This window comes from Rousettus aegyptiacus, unplaced genomic scaffold (genome assembly GCF_014176215.1).
Source record: "Rousettus aegyptiacus isolate mRouAeg1 unplaced genomic scaffold, mRouAeg1.p scaffold_m13_p_4, whole genome shotgun sequence".
Lineage (NCBI taxonomy): Eukaryota > Metazoa > Chordata > Mammalia > Chiroptera > Pteropodidae > Rousettus > Rousettus aegyptiacus.
The window spans coordinates 114,995,053-115,010,303 of NW_023416307.1; the positions used below are offsets into that span (position 1 = coordinate 114,995,053).

The window sequence follows — 15,251 nt, forward strand, 5'->3', positions numbered from 1 at the left end:
CAGTCAGGTGTGGCTTTGGCAAGAGTGGGGTGAGATGGCATGGGAATGAGTGGGTCAGCTTTCTTCCTATCTCTTCAGAGTTTCCAAGCAGACCTGCCAGGGTCAACTCCATGTTATGGATGGGGATAACTGAGGCTCCAAGTCACCAATATGGGAATGTGGTGGGGGCAGCTTTATTTTAAGAAAGGGAGAGGCTGAGTTTCTTTCTTCAGGGGAAGAAATTAGTGAGCGAAGGAGAGAGGAAAGGTGAGGTGAGGTTGGTATAGAGGTTGCTGAGTACGTGGGTAGGAGTGGAAGCAGGGGTGCTGGGCACTGATTCAGTACACTGAGTGACCTACCATCCACTGCCCTGGGTCCAGGGTTGAGTGTGTGTGGGCCCAGAGGTGTGACACTGCCCTGGCCCTCTGTGGTTTGGAGATAGGGCCCACAGCCAGCTCTGTAGACAGAACTGCAGGGTGGGGAGTCAAGAGGAGAGCCCAGCGGCCACACCTGGTGTTCTCTGTGGGCAAAGAAGACGTGCCTGCCTGTCCTAGGAGGTTCCACACTGGCTCAGAAGGTCTTTCCAAAAAGTTTCCTTCTGTGAGAAGTCCTTGTTGATTAAGTGTTCAGCCTCCAAGGTGGCCTGCTGGAAAGGACACCATGTGTTTGAGTGTCTAAGCCCAATAATTTTGTGGGTATATAAACTGGAGGCAAAGCCACTGTGGGTCAGGAGGTCTCAGCCTCCTCTCTCTCCATGTGACCTCTGGCAAGTCACTGCCCTTCTCAGGGCCTCGTTTTCCTATTCTGTAAAATGGGCAGATGATTGTGTATTGGCAATGGCTAAATGAGGTGACTCAGGTCTCTGGGGGAGGTGACCTTTGAAGAAGATGCTTTGACCTTTCCCCTTCGGTCATGCATTCTGCCAGTCTTGGTGCCTGATAGAGCCATCACACAATGTGCCTTCATGAATGGGTATTTAGTATACTTGTTAAATGTTTGAATGCATGAGTGAATGCATGCCTTCTTCCAAGGCTGGCACCTAAACCTACCCACCTGGGATAGCTGATTTGGGCTTCCTCCTCTTCCTCCTCAGGTGGGTTGAAGGTCAGGGCCTCTACTGGAGCTGGAAGATCACTCTGTCTAGTACCCATGGCCCCTGACTCCAGACCCCCTCGTGTAGGCTCTGCGCCACTGCTAGGATTCCAGACCCTTTGGCTGAGCTGCTGACTCTCCAGCTGCTAGCCTCGGGTGAGGCTCTTGGTGTCTTGGAGCCTCAGTTATCCCCATCCATAACATGGAGTTGACGCTGGCAGGGCTGCTTGGAAACTCTGAAGAGATAGGAAGAAAGCTGAAAGATTTAAAGGTGCTATTTAAATTTAGGAGCAGGGGAGGAAGGATAATAAAAAACAAATTAATATCTCTATGATTCAAATAGGAAAATTCCTTTGGTCCCAAGTGCAATGACATCCTCGGGTTGTGTCACTACCATCAGACCTTTGTTTCTTTGTCATTCATCCTGAGAAACAAGGCCTTTAGGGTTGTTGACAGGTCCCGGGCCCTGCCTCCACCCACACAGGTGGAATTTTCCACTTTGTTCCTTTTGCAAATATTAAGCAGGGCCTCACCAGTTAACAGTGGACTCATTGTCTTGTGAAAAGCAAGCCATTCCTGGCAAACACTGGCTGCCTTCCAGGGCCTCGGTAGCCTGCCCAAGTTGGGAGAGGGGGCTGTTGGAAGCATCCTCCCCTCTGTACTCCCCTGACTCATGTTCTGCTCCAGCTAGTTGAGCTTCACAGAGTCAACAGGAATGCCTGCTTTGAGCCAGGGACCCTGAAGCCACACCGAGGGCTTGTACCCACTGTTCCCAGCAGGGCCACACCACTGCAAACATTTTCTCTGCTCCAGCGAGGAGGAGCTGGCCCAGGAAAGTGCACAGGCTCAGCCACAAGGTTAACTCCACCTGTGCTACTACTCCTGCTGCGAAGTCACAGCCCATGTGTACTTGCATTGGTTTTCACATGTGTTGTTACACTGGGATCTCAAAGTCCAGAACGCAGAGGAGGCAAGTACTGTTGTTCTCTCAAAGCCCCGTCTGTACATGGGTGATGAAGTTGGCCTCACAGGACTGTAGGGAGGGTTACTGGAGACTTAGCGAGTGGAGCAGGGAGCACTGTGTTGGTCACATGTAGCACAGTTGGTGATCTGTTTTTTGATCAATGATATTTTAATTTGTTATATTATTATTTATAATATTATAATTGGTCATATTTCCGCCATGACTGTACTTTATGGAGGAGGAAAGAGTAAGGAAGGCTATGCAGGGAGGAGAACGAAGTGGAACCCAGACAGTGGTGTGAACTTGTTAAAAATCACCATGTGCTTTTGGCTTTGCACTTTTAATTCTTTGAAGTGTATTTTTGGCTCTTATTTTCTTTTACTCTCCTAACAAACCTGTGAAAAGAGTAGCTCAGTTCCCATTTTATAGATGAGAAAACCGAGGTCCAGAGTTGCTAAACCGTGAGTGGTAGCAGACTTAGGACTGCAACCTGAGGAATTTGACCACCATCTCTTTTAACATTTTTTTTTTTTAAAGTAATGAGAATCGAACATGGAACCGCAGTACGCAGGTGATGTTGCATGTTAGCATGACTTTGTAGTTCACAGTTGTGATTTTTCTTTTTATACCGTAATGAGAACAGTGATACTGTTTTCACGAACACACTCTTGAAACCAGGGGCCACAGGTGCTGGTTCATGTCTTCCACTAGTCTCAGCGCCCAGTGGGTTCCTGCAGTTTAGTTAAGTGATAAAGTGATTTGTAGTTGACACAAGGAAGCAGTGGGGGATGTGTAAGCACCTCACCTTGCAGTCTTGGAACCCTCTGCAGTTAAACCCCTCCAGAAGTTTGAGAGGCAAACAGCAGTGGGCACGTATGTGAAAGTTGGCTGGCTGGCTAATGTCTTGTCACCGTGCCAGCAGTTTCTAAATGAAAGCATGCGTGCTACCCGTTAGGCTACTCTAGGATGCGATCTGGTGGCACTGTCATGCTGTGGCTGGCTATGGCACCTCGATGGATGGGCACTCAGTATCTCCTGGGCCTTGCTGGCCTTTGATGAAGTGTGGCTCTGATCCGGTGGTAGTACATGAGTGAACACGGATTAAAATCAAGCAAGCTTTGCTGCGCTGCTACTCTCTAGTCAGTGCTGTCTGTGTTCATAGGAAGTGCTAGAGTCAGCTCCATAGACAGTGGGAAAGAGAGGCTTTGTTTTGGAGCCTTTGGCAAGACACCTAAGCAGATGGGTTTGGGTCTCCAGGGAATTGATGTCCGGCCCATAACAGTGCTTCTCAAACTCCCCATGGTGAAAGTCCAGTCATATGTTCGGTTTTTAAATTTCAATCTCTCATAGGCCAATTAAAAAATGCAATAAAACTTGTTACAATAAAAACTTAGATACATAAAATTTAAGCCCATTATCTTATTATGAGACTCAACAGACATGAAGTCACCATGTCAAAGTTTATAAACTCTGATTTTCGACTGTGTACTTATCTTTCACAGACAATCAAAAATAGCGTGTGGGCTGCCAGTGCCCACGGACTAACCCGAATCCTGTCACATCTGGGTGCAAGGTGGGTGTTTTCTAATTGAGGTTTTTAAAACTGGTTAAAAGTACACTTGAAAGATGGGGTATTTAAGCATTTACAGAATACTCCAAAGTTCTGTAGAATTCTTCAAAATCCCTCAACCAAGACCTGGCTCCCTGCCTAGGAGGGTCTCCCACCTGAGTTTCTCTCCCTCACTCCTTTAGTGGGGATATTTGAAATTTAAATAAACAAACAAAAAGAACCCCTTTGGTTATGAAGAATTCGAAGCGTACAAAATTAGCCAGAATTGATTATTGAACTCCATATTCTCATCACCTCCTGGGTGATCGTTTTGTCAACCTCCCTAATCTCTGAGGTTATTTTAATCCAAATTCCAAATATCCTTTGTTTTTTCTGTCGGTTTTTCAGTATGTGTTTCTAAAAGAGTCCTTTTAAACCTTTGTCACATCTGATACACAAGCAATGATTTCTTAACATCCTCGAATATTCAATGAGTACTTGAATTCACAGGATCTCAATAAGATCTACACATCATTCTCATAATCTATAGATTCACTTCCATCTCTGTCTTGTTTATTTTTTCACTTGAATTTGTTGTCAAAGAAATGCATGGTCTTTCTTTAGCCTGGATTCTGTTGACAAGGTTCCTGGGTGTGCTTTGACACGTTCCTCTGACCTTTGAATTTCCTCCGAAGTGGTGAAAATTCTATAAATGTGAGCAGATTCGGGTTTGAATTTTTTGGCAAGGACATTTCATAGGTGTTCTCCCATTTAGACCTGTCTCGACTCAAAGAAGTCGTTTGTTCTGTTAATTGTCTCCTGTGTGTGTGCAGTTACTTTGATAAAGCCCAAGCTGACCCTCTGCTGGTTCTGGGCTTCCCTTCATTCTGAGATCACCTAGCTGCTGTGTGGGGAGCAGATTGCGAGGTAGCATGAGAAGAGGTTGTAGTAGCAGGGACACTGGTAGTATGCCATCAGAAGAGTCCCTGCGTTAGGTGATGGCGCCTGATTCAGGCAGGTATCTGTAGGGTGGACAAAAGTACGTGGATTTAGCCCCACCCCTTTTAAGAGAAGTCACTGCCCCCTGTGCCTTGGTTTCCATGTCTGCCTCCTCTCTTGAAGTGAACAATGTATTTTTATATGCTAGTCACGTAAACATTTATTGAGTGCCTGCTGTGTGCCTGGCTCTGGTAGCTGTGAGTAGCCTCCACTGCTGATTATAAGTGAACAAACATGATCACAGACCTGTGGACTTGCCCTGCCAGGCCTCAGGCTTCTTATAATCTCTGAGACACACACTGTACCTGGGCCAAAGAGGACCTTCAGCATCCCTGAAGAGGGAAGAGCACTCACTCACTCTGATGTTGTGTCCTTACTGTACAAGAGCCAGGGCACCAGGGTCACTTGTCCCCTCAGCCCTCCTCTGGCTTCAGCTCCAACTTACCAGCACCCATCTCTAGCAGGTGCCCTCCATGTCCCCACTTTCACCTGGGGTCTCCTCTGTTGCAGGAGCCCACTCACCCAGGCGTAGTGCAGGCCACAGTGCAGAGGAGTTAATGTCCTCTTTCTCAGGGCCAGCCCAAGACACTTCTACCTACCCCTTCCTCCAGTCCATCAGGAGATTGATCCTGGGAGGGTCCCTGAGGGAACTGAATCCCTACCTCCCCCAGCAGTGACCTTGATATCATACCCTGCCTCCTAAATACACCTGTGTGAATGAGCTCACCACCTACTCAGATCGAATCCACAAACATCTGCAAAAGAAAGAAGTGGAGGCTAGCTGGAGGAGCTGTCCGTTGGGTTTTGCACCTATGCCCCTTCTCCCCACGCCAGGGTATTAGGATACTAGGTTTTCCTTCCTTACACTGCTTTTGGGGAGACCACCACCATGGATGTTTTAAAAAGGGAGGAGACCAGTTGGGCTGTGTACAGAGGTCAGATACCTGGAATGCAGGGCACAAAGTCCCACATTAGGAAGCCAGCACCCACGCATTACCAATAGGAAACCCCTGGCCAGGTCACACAGTAAGTTGCAGAAGAGCTGTGGATGGAAGCCTGGCCTCTGGTGTGGTGTCAGGCGTGGGGGCCCCCACCATGGGGCTTTTTTGGCCCCGGAGGTGCATCCCGACCAGCTTCTGCCCTGCCCCTTATCCTATCCTCAGCTATTTCACAAGGAGAGTCCAGGGGCAAGTGGGCTCCACCCAAGCAGCCCGCGTGGCCTCCGAAGCAGTGAATGATTAGCTGTTTCAAGAGAAGAGAAGAGAATTTGTAATTCATTTGTTTATTGTACACCAATTTGTGGGAGATGAGATTCCCAAGAAGAAAAACTTGACTTTTGAAGAAAATGCCTTCTTTTTAAAATTTTTAAAAAATTGACCTAAATCATAGATACATAGAGTGTACTGATGGTAAATTTCAATCTGTACATACACCAGCAGGTCAGGATGCAGAATATTCCCTGTGCCCCTCTTCTGTGGTGAATTCAACATCTGCTCATCAGACTTCCCAGGTGTAGAGAGCCATAGGCCGTGGCCCCCACCACACTTTATGCAGTTCCTTCTCAGGATTATCGTTACCGCTTTGGCCTGTGGGCATTGAGAGAGGTGTGAAGGCCAAGTACCTCTGAGGATAGTGCTGGCCTCGAGGCACCAAGGGCCTCAAGTGCTCATGAATAGCTGACCTTTCTGTTGGGTCTGCTACAGGGTCTTTTCTGTAGTGGTCCCATTTTTTACTGCACCATTCTCCATTGGTGGACAGTTAGGTTGTTGTCATTGTTTGCCAGTAAAAACAGTTCAGGACAGACCTCTTGTGCTTGTTTTTTCACAGTTGCGGAGAGCTCTCTTTTGGTTATATTCCTAGATGTGGGATTGCTGAGACAAAGCACTGACCCTTTAAAATCCTGATGCATACACCATTGTCTTCTGGAAAGGTTCACACGCTCCCCAGCTGTGCCCAAAGCAGAATCACTATCACTGGCCTTACTCTGGCTGAGCTTCACAAAGGCCGAAGCAGGTCTGTGCCTCATTTCACATGCAGGCCTCGCTGAGACTACACTGCTCTCCAGAGTTCTGTCATCTCTTCCTGGGTGACCAGTTAAAGCCAGGACTTCAGTGGCCCAAAGGATCTGACCCTAGTTCAGTACATTGCCCTGGCCAAAAGCTAGAAAGGAAACACACGCAAACACACAGATACATTTGTGTACATGCACACACATATGTATGCCAAGAAATTGCAAAGGACCCTGTTCAAAGGGTTTTTTTCAGAAAGTTTTGTCAGTTTCTCCAACTGTGTGACTGGAGACAGACTGTGTCCTAGGTACAGGTATTCCGGTCACAATTCTGGTCACAATTCTTTTGGAGTTGAGTCCACCAAAATTATAAAACTCGGGCAATTGGTCACAAGCTCAGAATTACAGGAAATCTGTCTGGTCATACAAGAAATTCTAATCATGAAATTTGGCAAGTTTTTCAATATAAACCTTCACCTACTGATTTAGAATTTTAAATGAGAATCGTTAGTTGCTACAAAGTACTGTGGTGATGAAAGCTGCTAGCAATACTCAGTAGGGAGTGGCAACCCCTACATTTGTTACCTCTCACTTAATAACTCTGCACTTGATCCATCTGCTGTGCCCATCACTGGCATGGAGAGTAGCAGCCTTTAACTGACCAAAGCCTGCCTTCTCAGACAGGAATGCCACAGAAGCCACTTGTCCAGCTTCAAGCCGACTGCCCAGGTGGAAGGTGTGGCTTGGTGGAGCTCCCCTCTGCCCCAGGAAGACATGTGTGGCATGGGGGTCTTCCCTTGATTGGGAGGCAGGGTAGGTGGAAGTCTCCTCTCCCCCATGCCAAGTGATTGACTGAGCCCCTTCCTCCCTACTCAGAGCCACAGAAGTGGGTAGACAGCCAAGGTTGGTCGCAAGAAATGGGGTGCCACCCCCACCCATGGTAGGACTCCTCCCCTTCTAACACACACAGTCAAATTAACACACATGCTATCCTGTTTTCTCTGGCTCCATACCTCCCACCCCACCCCTCACTTCCACACCGCCAGTGCTAGGGAGCTCCTTCCCCACTCAGCCCAGGAAAGTGGAAAAGGCTGCTTCCCTGTGACTCTTTCACCCACCCCTCCTGTCAGTCAGTCTGTCCACCCACCCAGTTTGGGAACTGAGGGGGCATTGTGCTAGGGGTTAGGGAGTTCCTGCCCCCAAGGAGTTCCCTTTGGGTAACAGGCCCCTTTCTCTTCAGCGCCACCCTCCTCTCTTATTCCCATTGCACAAAATGAGCATGTATGGATCCTGCCACTTTCCAACACTAGGAGCCCAGTGAGCCAGGAGCCTGAGTGACTCTTTTGCTCCCCCTAGCCAAAGGCCTGGCTTCTGGATGGCAGAGAGAGGCAGCTTCCTCTGATGGTCTCAGGAACAAAGAAATGTTGCTCTGAGGCTGGAGCCTCCCTTGGGCCCGGGCACCAGGAATGCCTGGGAAGAGAGAAAAACCTACCCTGCCCCAGCCATGGTGTCAGGTGGAGAGCCAGGCCACATGCACCTGCAAGAAAGGGACGTGAGAGTGGGCAAGTGCCCTGGGCTCTCTTATCTCTATTATTCATTGAATCCCGGGCTGAAGATTCTTGGTGTGTGGGGCGTGGGGATGGCAGAGGCACCTGAGAATGTTTCCTCTCCACAAGGGTAGGAGCCAGGTAGAAATGCCCCAGTATATTCGAGCCTTACCCAGCCCCGCCTCTGCCCAGGGTCCAGAGAGATCTGCACCTAGTTCAAGGCCAGACCCAGTCTGTGAGAACAATTCAAGTCCCCTCCATGTTGGGGTATGCCAGAGGCGGGTGCTGGAGGAAGAGCTGTGATAAGAGGTAGAGTTTGGGGATGACTGGGGCCAAGGAAAGTAAATGACCTGGTGTCACCTCATGCAGAAGGGGTCTGTCTGCTCCACAGTAGGCTCAGTGCCTCCTAGTGAAGCTGTCCTGTTGCTTCCTAATCCTGTTATTTATCATCAGTTATTTCAGACCCTTACTAAAACTAGACAACAAATATACATGTGCTTGTCACCTAGGTTAAGAATTAAAACATGGCAGGTGCAAGTGAAAACACCTGGATACACCTCCCTGCTCAGAGATAACCACTGTCCTGAATTTCTTTATAAATTTTTCTTACTCGTTTATTTGAATCACTTGATATCCAGAATTGTACTGCATGTGATGTGGGTGGTTTTTTTGCCATTTTTTTATTGGCAAAATTTACCATAACATAAAGTTTACCGTTTTAACCACTTTTAAGTACACAATTCAGTGACATTAAATACATTCACGTTGTACAACCATCACCACTTTCCATTTCCAAAATTTTTCATCACCCTAAACAGAAGTTCTCTACACATTCCCTCTCCTCACTGACTCCTGGTAACTCTAATCTACTTTCTGTCTGTGTGAATTTACCTCATATAGGTGGAATCATAGAATAATTGTCCTTTTGTGACTGGCCTATCTCGCTTAGCATAGTGTTTTTAAGGTTCATCCATGTCGTAGCATGTGTTAGAATTTTGTTTCTTTTTCAGGCTAAGTAATATTCCATCGTTATCTGTCGATGGACATTTGCATCGTTTCTACCTTTTGACTATTGCAAATAATGCTGATAAAAACCTTGGTGTGCAAGTATTTGTTTGCGTTTCTGCTTTCAGTTCTTTTGGGCATATATGTAGGAGTGGAATCTCTGGATCATATGGTAATTCTATGTTCAACTTTTTGAGGAATCACGGTACTGTTTTCCACAGTGGCTGTGCCATTTTGCATTCCCACCAACAGTGCACAGGGGCTTCAGTTTCTCCACTTTCTTGTCAACATTCGTTTTATTCCATTTTTTTGGTTCTAGCCATCCTACTGGTGAAGCTGTATCTCATTGTGGTTTTAATTTGTATTCATGTTGTTGAGCATCTTTTCTTATCCTTATTGGCCATTTGTATATCTTTGGAGAAATGTCTATTCCAGTCCTTTGCCCGTTTTTTTGTGTGTTGGGTCGTTTGTATTGTAGTTAAGTAGTAGGAGCTTTTTATGTACTCTAAGTATTAATCCCTTATCAGATGTATGAATTGCAAATATTTTCTTCTGTTCTTTCTGTTGTCTTGGCAGTCTCTGGATGAGATCCTTTGATGCACAAAAGTTTTTAATTTTGATGAAGTTCAGTTTGCCTATTGTTTTCTTTTTTGCCTGTGTTTTTGATGTTTATCCAAGAAATCATTGCTAAATCCAATGTCATGAAAATTTTCCCTATGTTTCATCTAAAAATTTTATAATTTTAGTTTTTACATTTAGATTTTTTATGTTTTACTTTTTTAGTATGGCATAAGGTAAGGGTCCAGATTTATGCTTTTGTATATGGATATCCAGTTTTCCCAGTACCATTTCCTTAAAAGATTATCTTTTCTCCATCGAATGGCCTTGGCACCCTTGTCAAAAGTCTATTAACCATATATGCAGGGGTTTATTTTGGGCTCTCTATTTTGTTGGTCTATATGTCTGTCCTTATGCTACTACCATGCTGTTTTGATTACCATAGTTTAGTAGTAAGTTTTGAAAATAGAAAATTGATTCCCCCAACTTTGTTTTTTCCAAGATTGTTTTGGCTATTTAGGGTCCCTTGAGATTCCATATGAATTTTAGAATGGGTTTCTCTATTTCTACAAAACAAACAAACAAACAAACAACAAAACACCTGTGGGGATTTTGATAGGAATTACTAGATTGAATCTGTAGCTTGCTTTGGCTAGTATTGCCATTTTAACATTATTAAGTTTTCCAATCCATGAACACAGGATGTTTTTTCATTTCTTTATGTCTTCTTTAATTTTCTTCACTGTTTTTTTAGTTTTCAGTGTCAAGTCTTTCAACCCCTTGGTTAAATTTATTTCTAAGTATTTTTTGATGCTATTATAAATGGAATTGTTTCCTTGATTTCCTTCTTAGATTGTTTATTATTAGTGTATAGAAATGCAGCTGATTTTTGTGTGTCAGTTTTGTATCCTGCAACTTTGCTGCATTTGCTTATTAGCTCTAACAGTTTTTGCGTGATTCTGTGTGTAATCTTTAAGGTTTCCTAAATATTAGATCACGTCATCTGCAAACAGGGCATTTTACTTCCTTCTTTAAAATGTTGATGCCTTTATTTCTTTTTCTTGTTTAATCACTGGCTAGAACTTCCAATACTATGTTGAATAAAAGTGGCAAAAGTGGGAACCCTTGTGTTCTTGTGTTGTTCCTGAACTTAAAAGTTTCAGTCTTTTACCATTTAGTATGATGTTAGCTGAGGGTTTTTCATGCACGGCCTTTATCATGTTGAGGAAGTTTCAATTCCTAGTTTACTAAATGTTTTTGTGAAAAGGATGTTGAATTTCATCAAAAAATTTTTTTTGGAAAAATTGAGATGTTTATGTGGTTTCTATTCCTTTATTCTATCAATATGGCATATGATATTGGTTGATTTCTATGCGTTGAACCATCCTTGTTTGCCCAGAATAAATCCCACTTGGTCATGGTATATAATACTTTTTAATATGCTGATGAATTTTTGCATTAAGATTCACAATGGATATTGGTGTGTAGTTTTCTGGTTAGTGTCTTTGTTTGCTTTGTTATCTGGGTAACACCAGCCTCATATAATGAGTTAGGAAATTTTTTCTCCTGTTCAATTTTTGGAAAGAATTTGTGAAGGGTTGTTGGTAATTCTTTATATGTTTTGGAGAATTCACGATCTATTTTGATCAGGGCATTTCTTTTTTGGGAGGTTTTTGATTACTGATTCTATCTCCTAGTTACTAGTTAAAGGTTTAGTTATATTTTCTATTTCTTCATGATTTTGTTTTGGTATTTCTGGGAATTTATCCATTTCATCTAAGTTATCTGATTTGTTGGTGCAAAGTGTTTCTAGTACTCTCTTATAATCGTTTTTATTCCTATAGAATCAGTACTCGTGTTTCTACTTTTACTTCTGATTTTACTAATTTGAGCCTTTTTTTCTCAGTCTACTTAAGTGTTTGTCAGATTTTTTCTTAAAGCCAATTTTTGGCTTGATTTTCTTTATTGTTTTCTGTTCTTAATTTGATTTATCTGCACTCTAATCTTTATTATTTCCTTCCTTCTGATAGCTTTGGGTTTAGTTTGCTCTTCTATTTTCTTAAGATGTAAAATTAGGTTATTATTTGAGATCTTCCTTTTTTAATGTGTGCATTTACAAGTGTAACTTTCTGTCTTAGCACTACTTTTGCTGCATCTCATAAGTTTTGGTATGTTATGATTTCATTTTCATTTGTCTCAAGGTATTTTCTAATTTCCCTGTGATTTCTTCTTTGACACATTGGTTGTTTAAGAATGTGTTATTTAATTTATACATATTTGTGAATTTTCCAGTTTTCCTTCTGATATTGATTTCTAGTTTCATTCCATTATGATCAGAAAGGATACTTTATATGATTAAAATTCATTAATATTGTTTTGTGGCCTAATATGGTATGTCCTAGGGAATGTTCCATGTGCATTTGAGAAAAAAAAAATGTGTATTTTTCTGTTGATAGGTGGAATGTTTTGTATATGTCTGTTAGGTATAGTCGGTTTGTAATGTTATTCAAGTTTTCTATTCATTGATATTCTCTCTGGTTATTCAATCCATTATTGAAATTTGAGTATAGAAGTCTCCATTTATTACTCGTAGAACTGTCTGTTTCTGTCTTTAAATTTGTCAGTGTTTGCTTTATGTATTTTGGGGCTCTGAAGTCGGGTATGTATATGAATTGCATGTTTTAAAACTTTTATGTAAAGGTCTCATTCAGGTGATACCATACTGTAGCTTGCTTTTTATATTTCGAACATACTTTTAGGATTCATCTGTGTTGATGTGAAGTGCTGTGGTTCCTTCCTTTTCACTGCTGTGTAGGGTTTCCTTGCTTGACTGTGTTACAATTTTTTCTAGTCCTCTGTATCTCCATATACATTTTGAAATCAGCATGTCAGTTTTTACAAAAAAATCCTGCTGAGATTTTATTGGCACTGCATCAGATCTGCAAATCAATTTGGGGGAATATTGACATCATAACAATATTAGGTCTTTCTATTCATGATAACTCTAATTTGGTCATTAATTTCTATCAACCATGTTTACAGTTTTCAGTTTATAGGTCTTGCACGTATTTGTTAAATTCCTGTTTTTTATCTTTCCTGATGCTTTTGTAATTGGTATCGTTTTGTCTTGTGGTTGTCCAACAGAAGTGGCGTCAAACCCACCACCACCCAAAATGTGTTTGAATGTCGAGCTGATAATACCACACATGTACTAAGAAGCTATGAAAAGGTTTATTACTCACATGATGGGGCTTTCTGGGGAAAGCAGCATAGGTACCTAAGCTAGTACCTAAGCTAGTCCAAGATAGCTCGATTGAAGAAAGGGGCTGGTAACTCTTGTTTTTATTGTTGGGCAATGGGATCAAGGTGAGGATTCCCACATATGGACTGGATATGCATGATTTAAACTTCCCCACTGATAATGAGGGCAGGAAGCCAGAGCTTTCTTATTGATTTGTCCAGGTGTGGGCCAAGAGAGAGGGGGCTGGGATTTGAAAGCTGTCAGGGTCAAACATCAAAAATGGACTCAGATTTTTATTACATTTATTTACATTTAAGCTTCAGGTGTTCATTTATAGTATATAAAAATACAATTGACTTTTGTGTGTTTAATTTATATCCTATGACCTTGCTCAATTCCCTTATTAACTTCAGTAGCTTTTATTGTGAATTCCTTGGTAATTTCTATATAGATGATTATGTTGTCTGCAAATAAGGGAATTTATAATTCTTTCTTTGAACCTGTATGCCTTTTTATTTTTATTTTAACTTAAATAACCTTAAAATTAACCTTAGATCCCAGGTTAGAACCTTCGTACAATGTCGAATAAAAGTGGTGAGAGTGAACACCCTTGCCTCGTTCCTAATCACAGGGAGAAAGCTTTCCTAGCTATAGGTATTTCATAGATGCCCTTTAGAAGACAGTTCTTTTTTATTCCTTACATACACAGAAATTTTATGGATTTTGAATACTGCCAAATGATTTCTGAATTAAGTATATGGTTTTTCTTTTTTGGTTTGTTAGTATGATGAGGTGCATTGATTGATTTTTAAATGTTAAACCAACCTTGTGTGCACGGGATAAACTCTGGTTGGCTATGATGTATACTTTTTGTATGTTGCCAGATTTGATCTGCTGAAATTTTGTTGAAGATTTTTTTCATCTTTATGAATGTTGGATATTTGTCTATAGATTTCTTATGATATCTTTGTCTGGTTTTGGTAACAGGGTAAAGCTGGGTTTATAAAATAAGTTGAGTGTTCTCTGCTCTTCTGTCTTCTATAGAATTGTTATTTCATCTTGAATGTTTGTTAGATTTTACCAATGAAGTTTAGAGTTTTCTTTGTGGAAGGGATTCAAATTATGAATGTAATTTCTTTAATATACATACGTACAGCTACTTTGATTATACAGTTCTTCTTGAGTGGGCTTTTACAATCTTTCAAAAATTATTCATATTATCTTAATTATCACATCTATTGGGGTAAAGTTATAATATTCTTATATTGTCTGTAAAATATGGAGTGATATCCCTTCTGTCATTGCTGATATTGGTAATTTGTGTTCTCTCTCTTCTTTTGGTAGAAGTTTATTAATCTTACTATTTTAAACAACATTTTGGTTTTATTAATTTTTTTAAATTTGTTTTTAATTTAATTTTATTGATTTCTGCTGTAATCTTTATTACTTTCTTCTGATTACTGTGAATTTTCTTTTTTTTCTGATTTTTTTTTAAAGGGAAAGTATAGTTCATCAATTTAAGATTACTTTTTAAAAATAAGCATTTTAATGCTACATATTTACCTTAAAGCACTGCTTTACCTGCATCCACGTATTTTGGTCTGTTGTTTCCATTTCATTCAGTTCAAAAATTTGCTAATTCCTCTTGTGAGTTCTTCTTTGACTCCTGGGTTATTTAAAAGTTTATTTAAGTTTTTAATATTTAGGGATTTTAAGATATAATTTTGTTATTTCTAAATCAATTTATTATTGGTCAGAGAACATACTTTGTTTTATTTCAGTCCTTTAAAATTTGTTGAGCTTTCCCCCCCAAATTTATTTATTTTAATTTGTTTTGAGTATATCGTATGTTGATTAGACATCAATATAGTTCGTAAAACGATCCCCCCCTATTGCTCCCTACCTCCCTTGACCCTCCATCTAGTCAACATATTAATGCTAATTGCACTCCCTATGCCATGCTCCCGATTCCCAAACCTCCCTCCCCTCTGTCCATCACCAAATTGTCCACTATATTTGTGAGTCTGTTTTTGATTAGAGTGTTCTTTTTGTTCCTTAGATTCCGCATATAAGTGAAATCACATAGTGTTTATCTTTCTCTGTCTGACTTAAATACCTTCTAGGTCTATCAAAACAATATTTTTTTTCTATCCTCTTCCTTTTAGTCTGTGTGTGTCTTTTAATCTGAAGTGAGTTTCTTATAGGCAACAAGTAGGGGTCTTGTTTTCCTTTCCATTCATCCACTCTCTCTTCTAGTTGGAGCACTTAATTCTTTTCCATTTGAGGCACTTATTGATAGGAATGTATTT

The 15,251-nt window shown here is 41.5% G+C and overlaps 1 protein-coding gene across 2 annotated transcripts in view; it reads left to right on the top strand.

Moving 5' to 3' along the window:
- The window catches only part of CHDH (choline dehydrogenase), a 29,955-nt gene that overhangs the window by 2,088 nt on the left and 12,616 nt on the right, over positions 1-15,251 (top strand). Inside the window, exon 2 of one of the 2 annotated variants that reach the window (XM_016156355.2) lies at positions 3,538-3,608. The exons of the other annotated variant lie outside the window; for it this stretch is intronic. The gene's annotated coding sequence lies outside the window, so the exon portion shown is untranslated. The remainder of the gene's footprint in view (positions 1-3,537; positions 3,609-15,251) is intronic. 2 annotated transcript variants of the gene reach the window in all.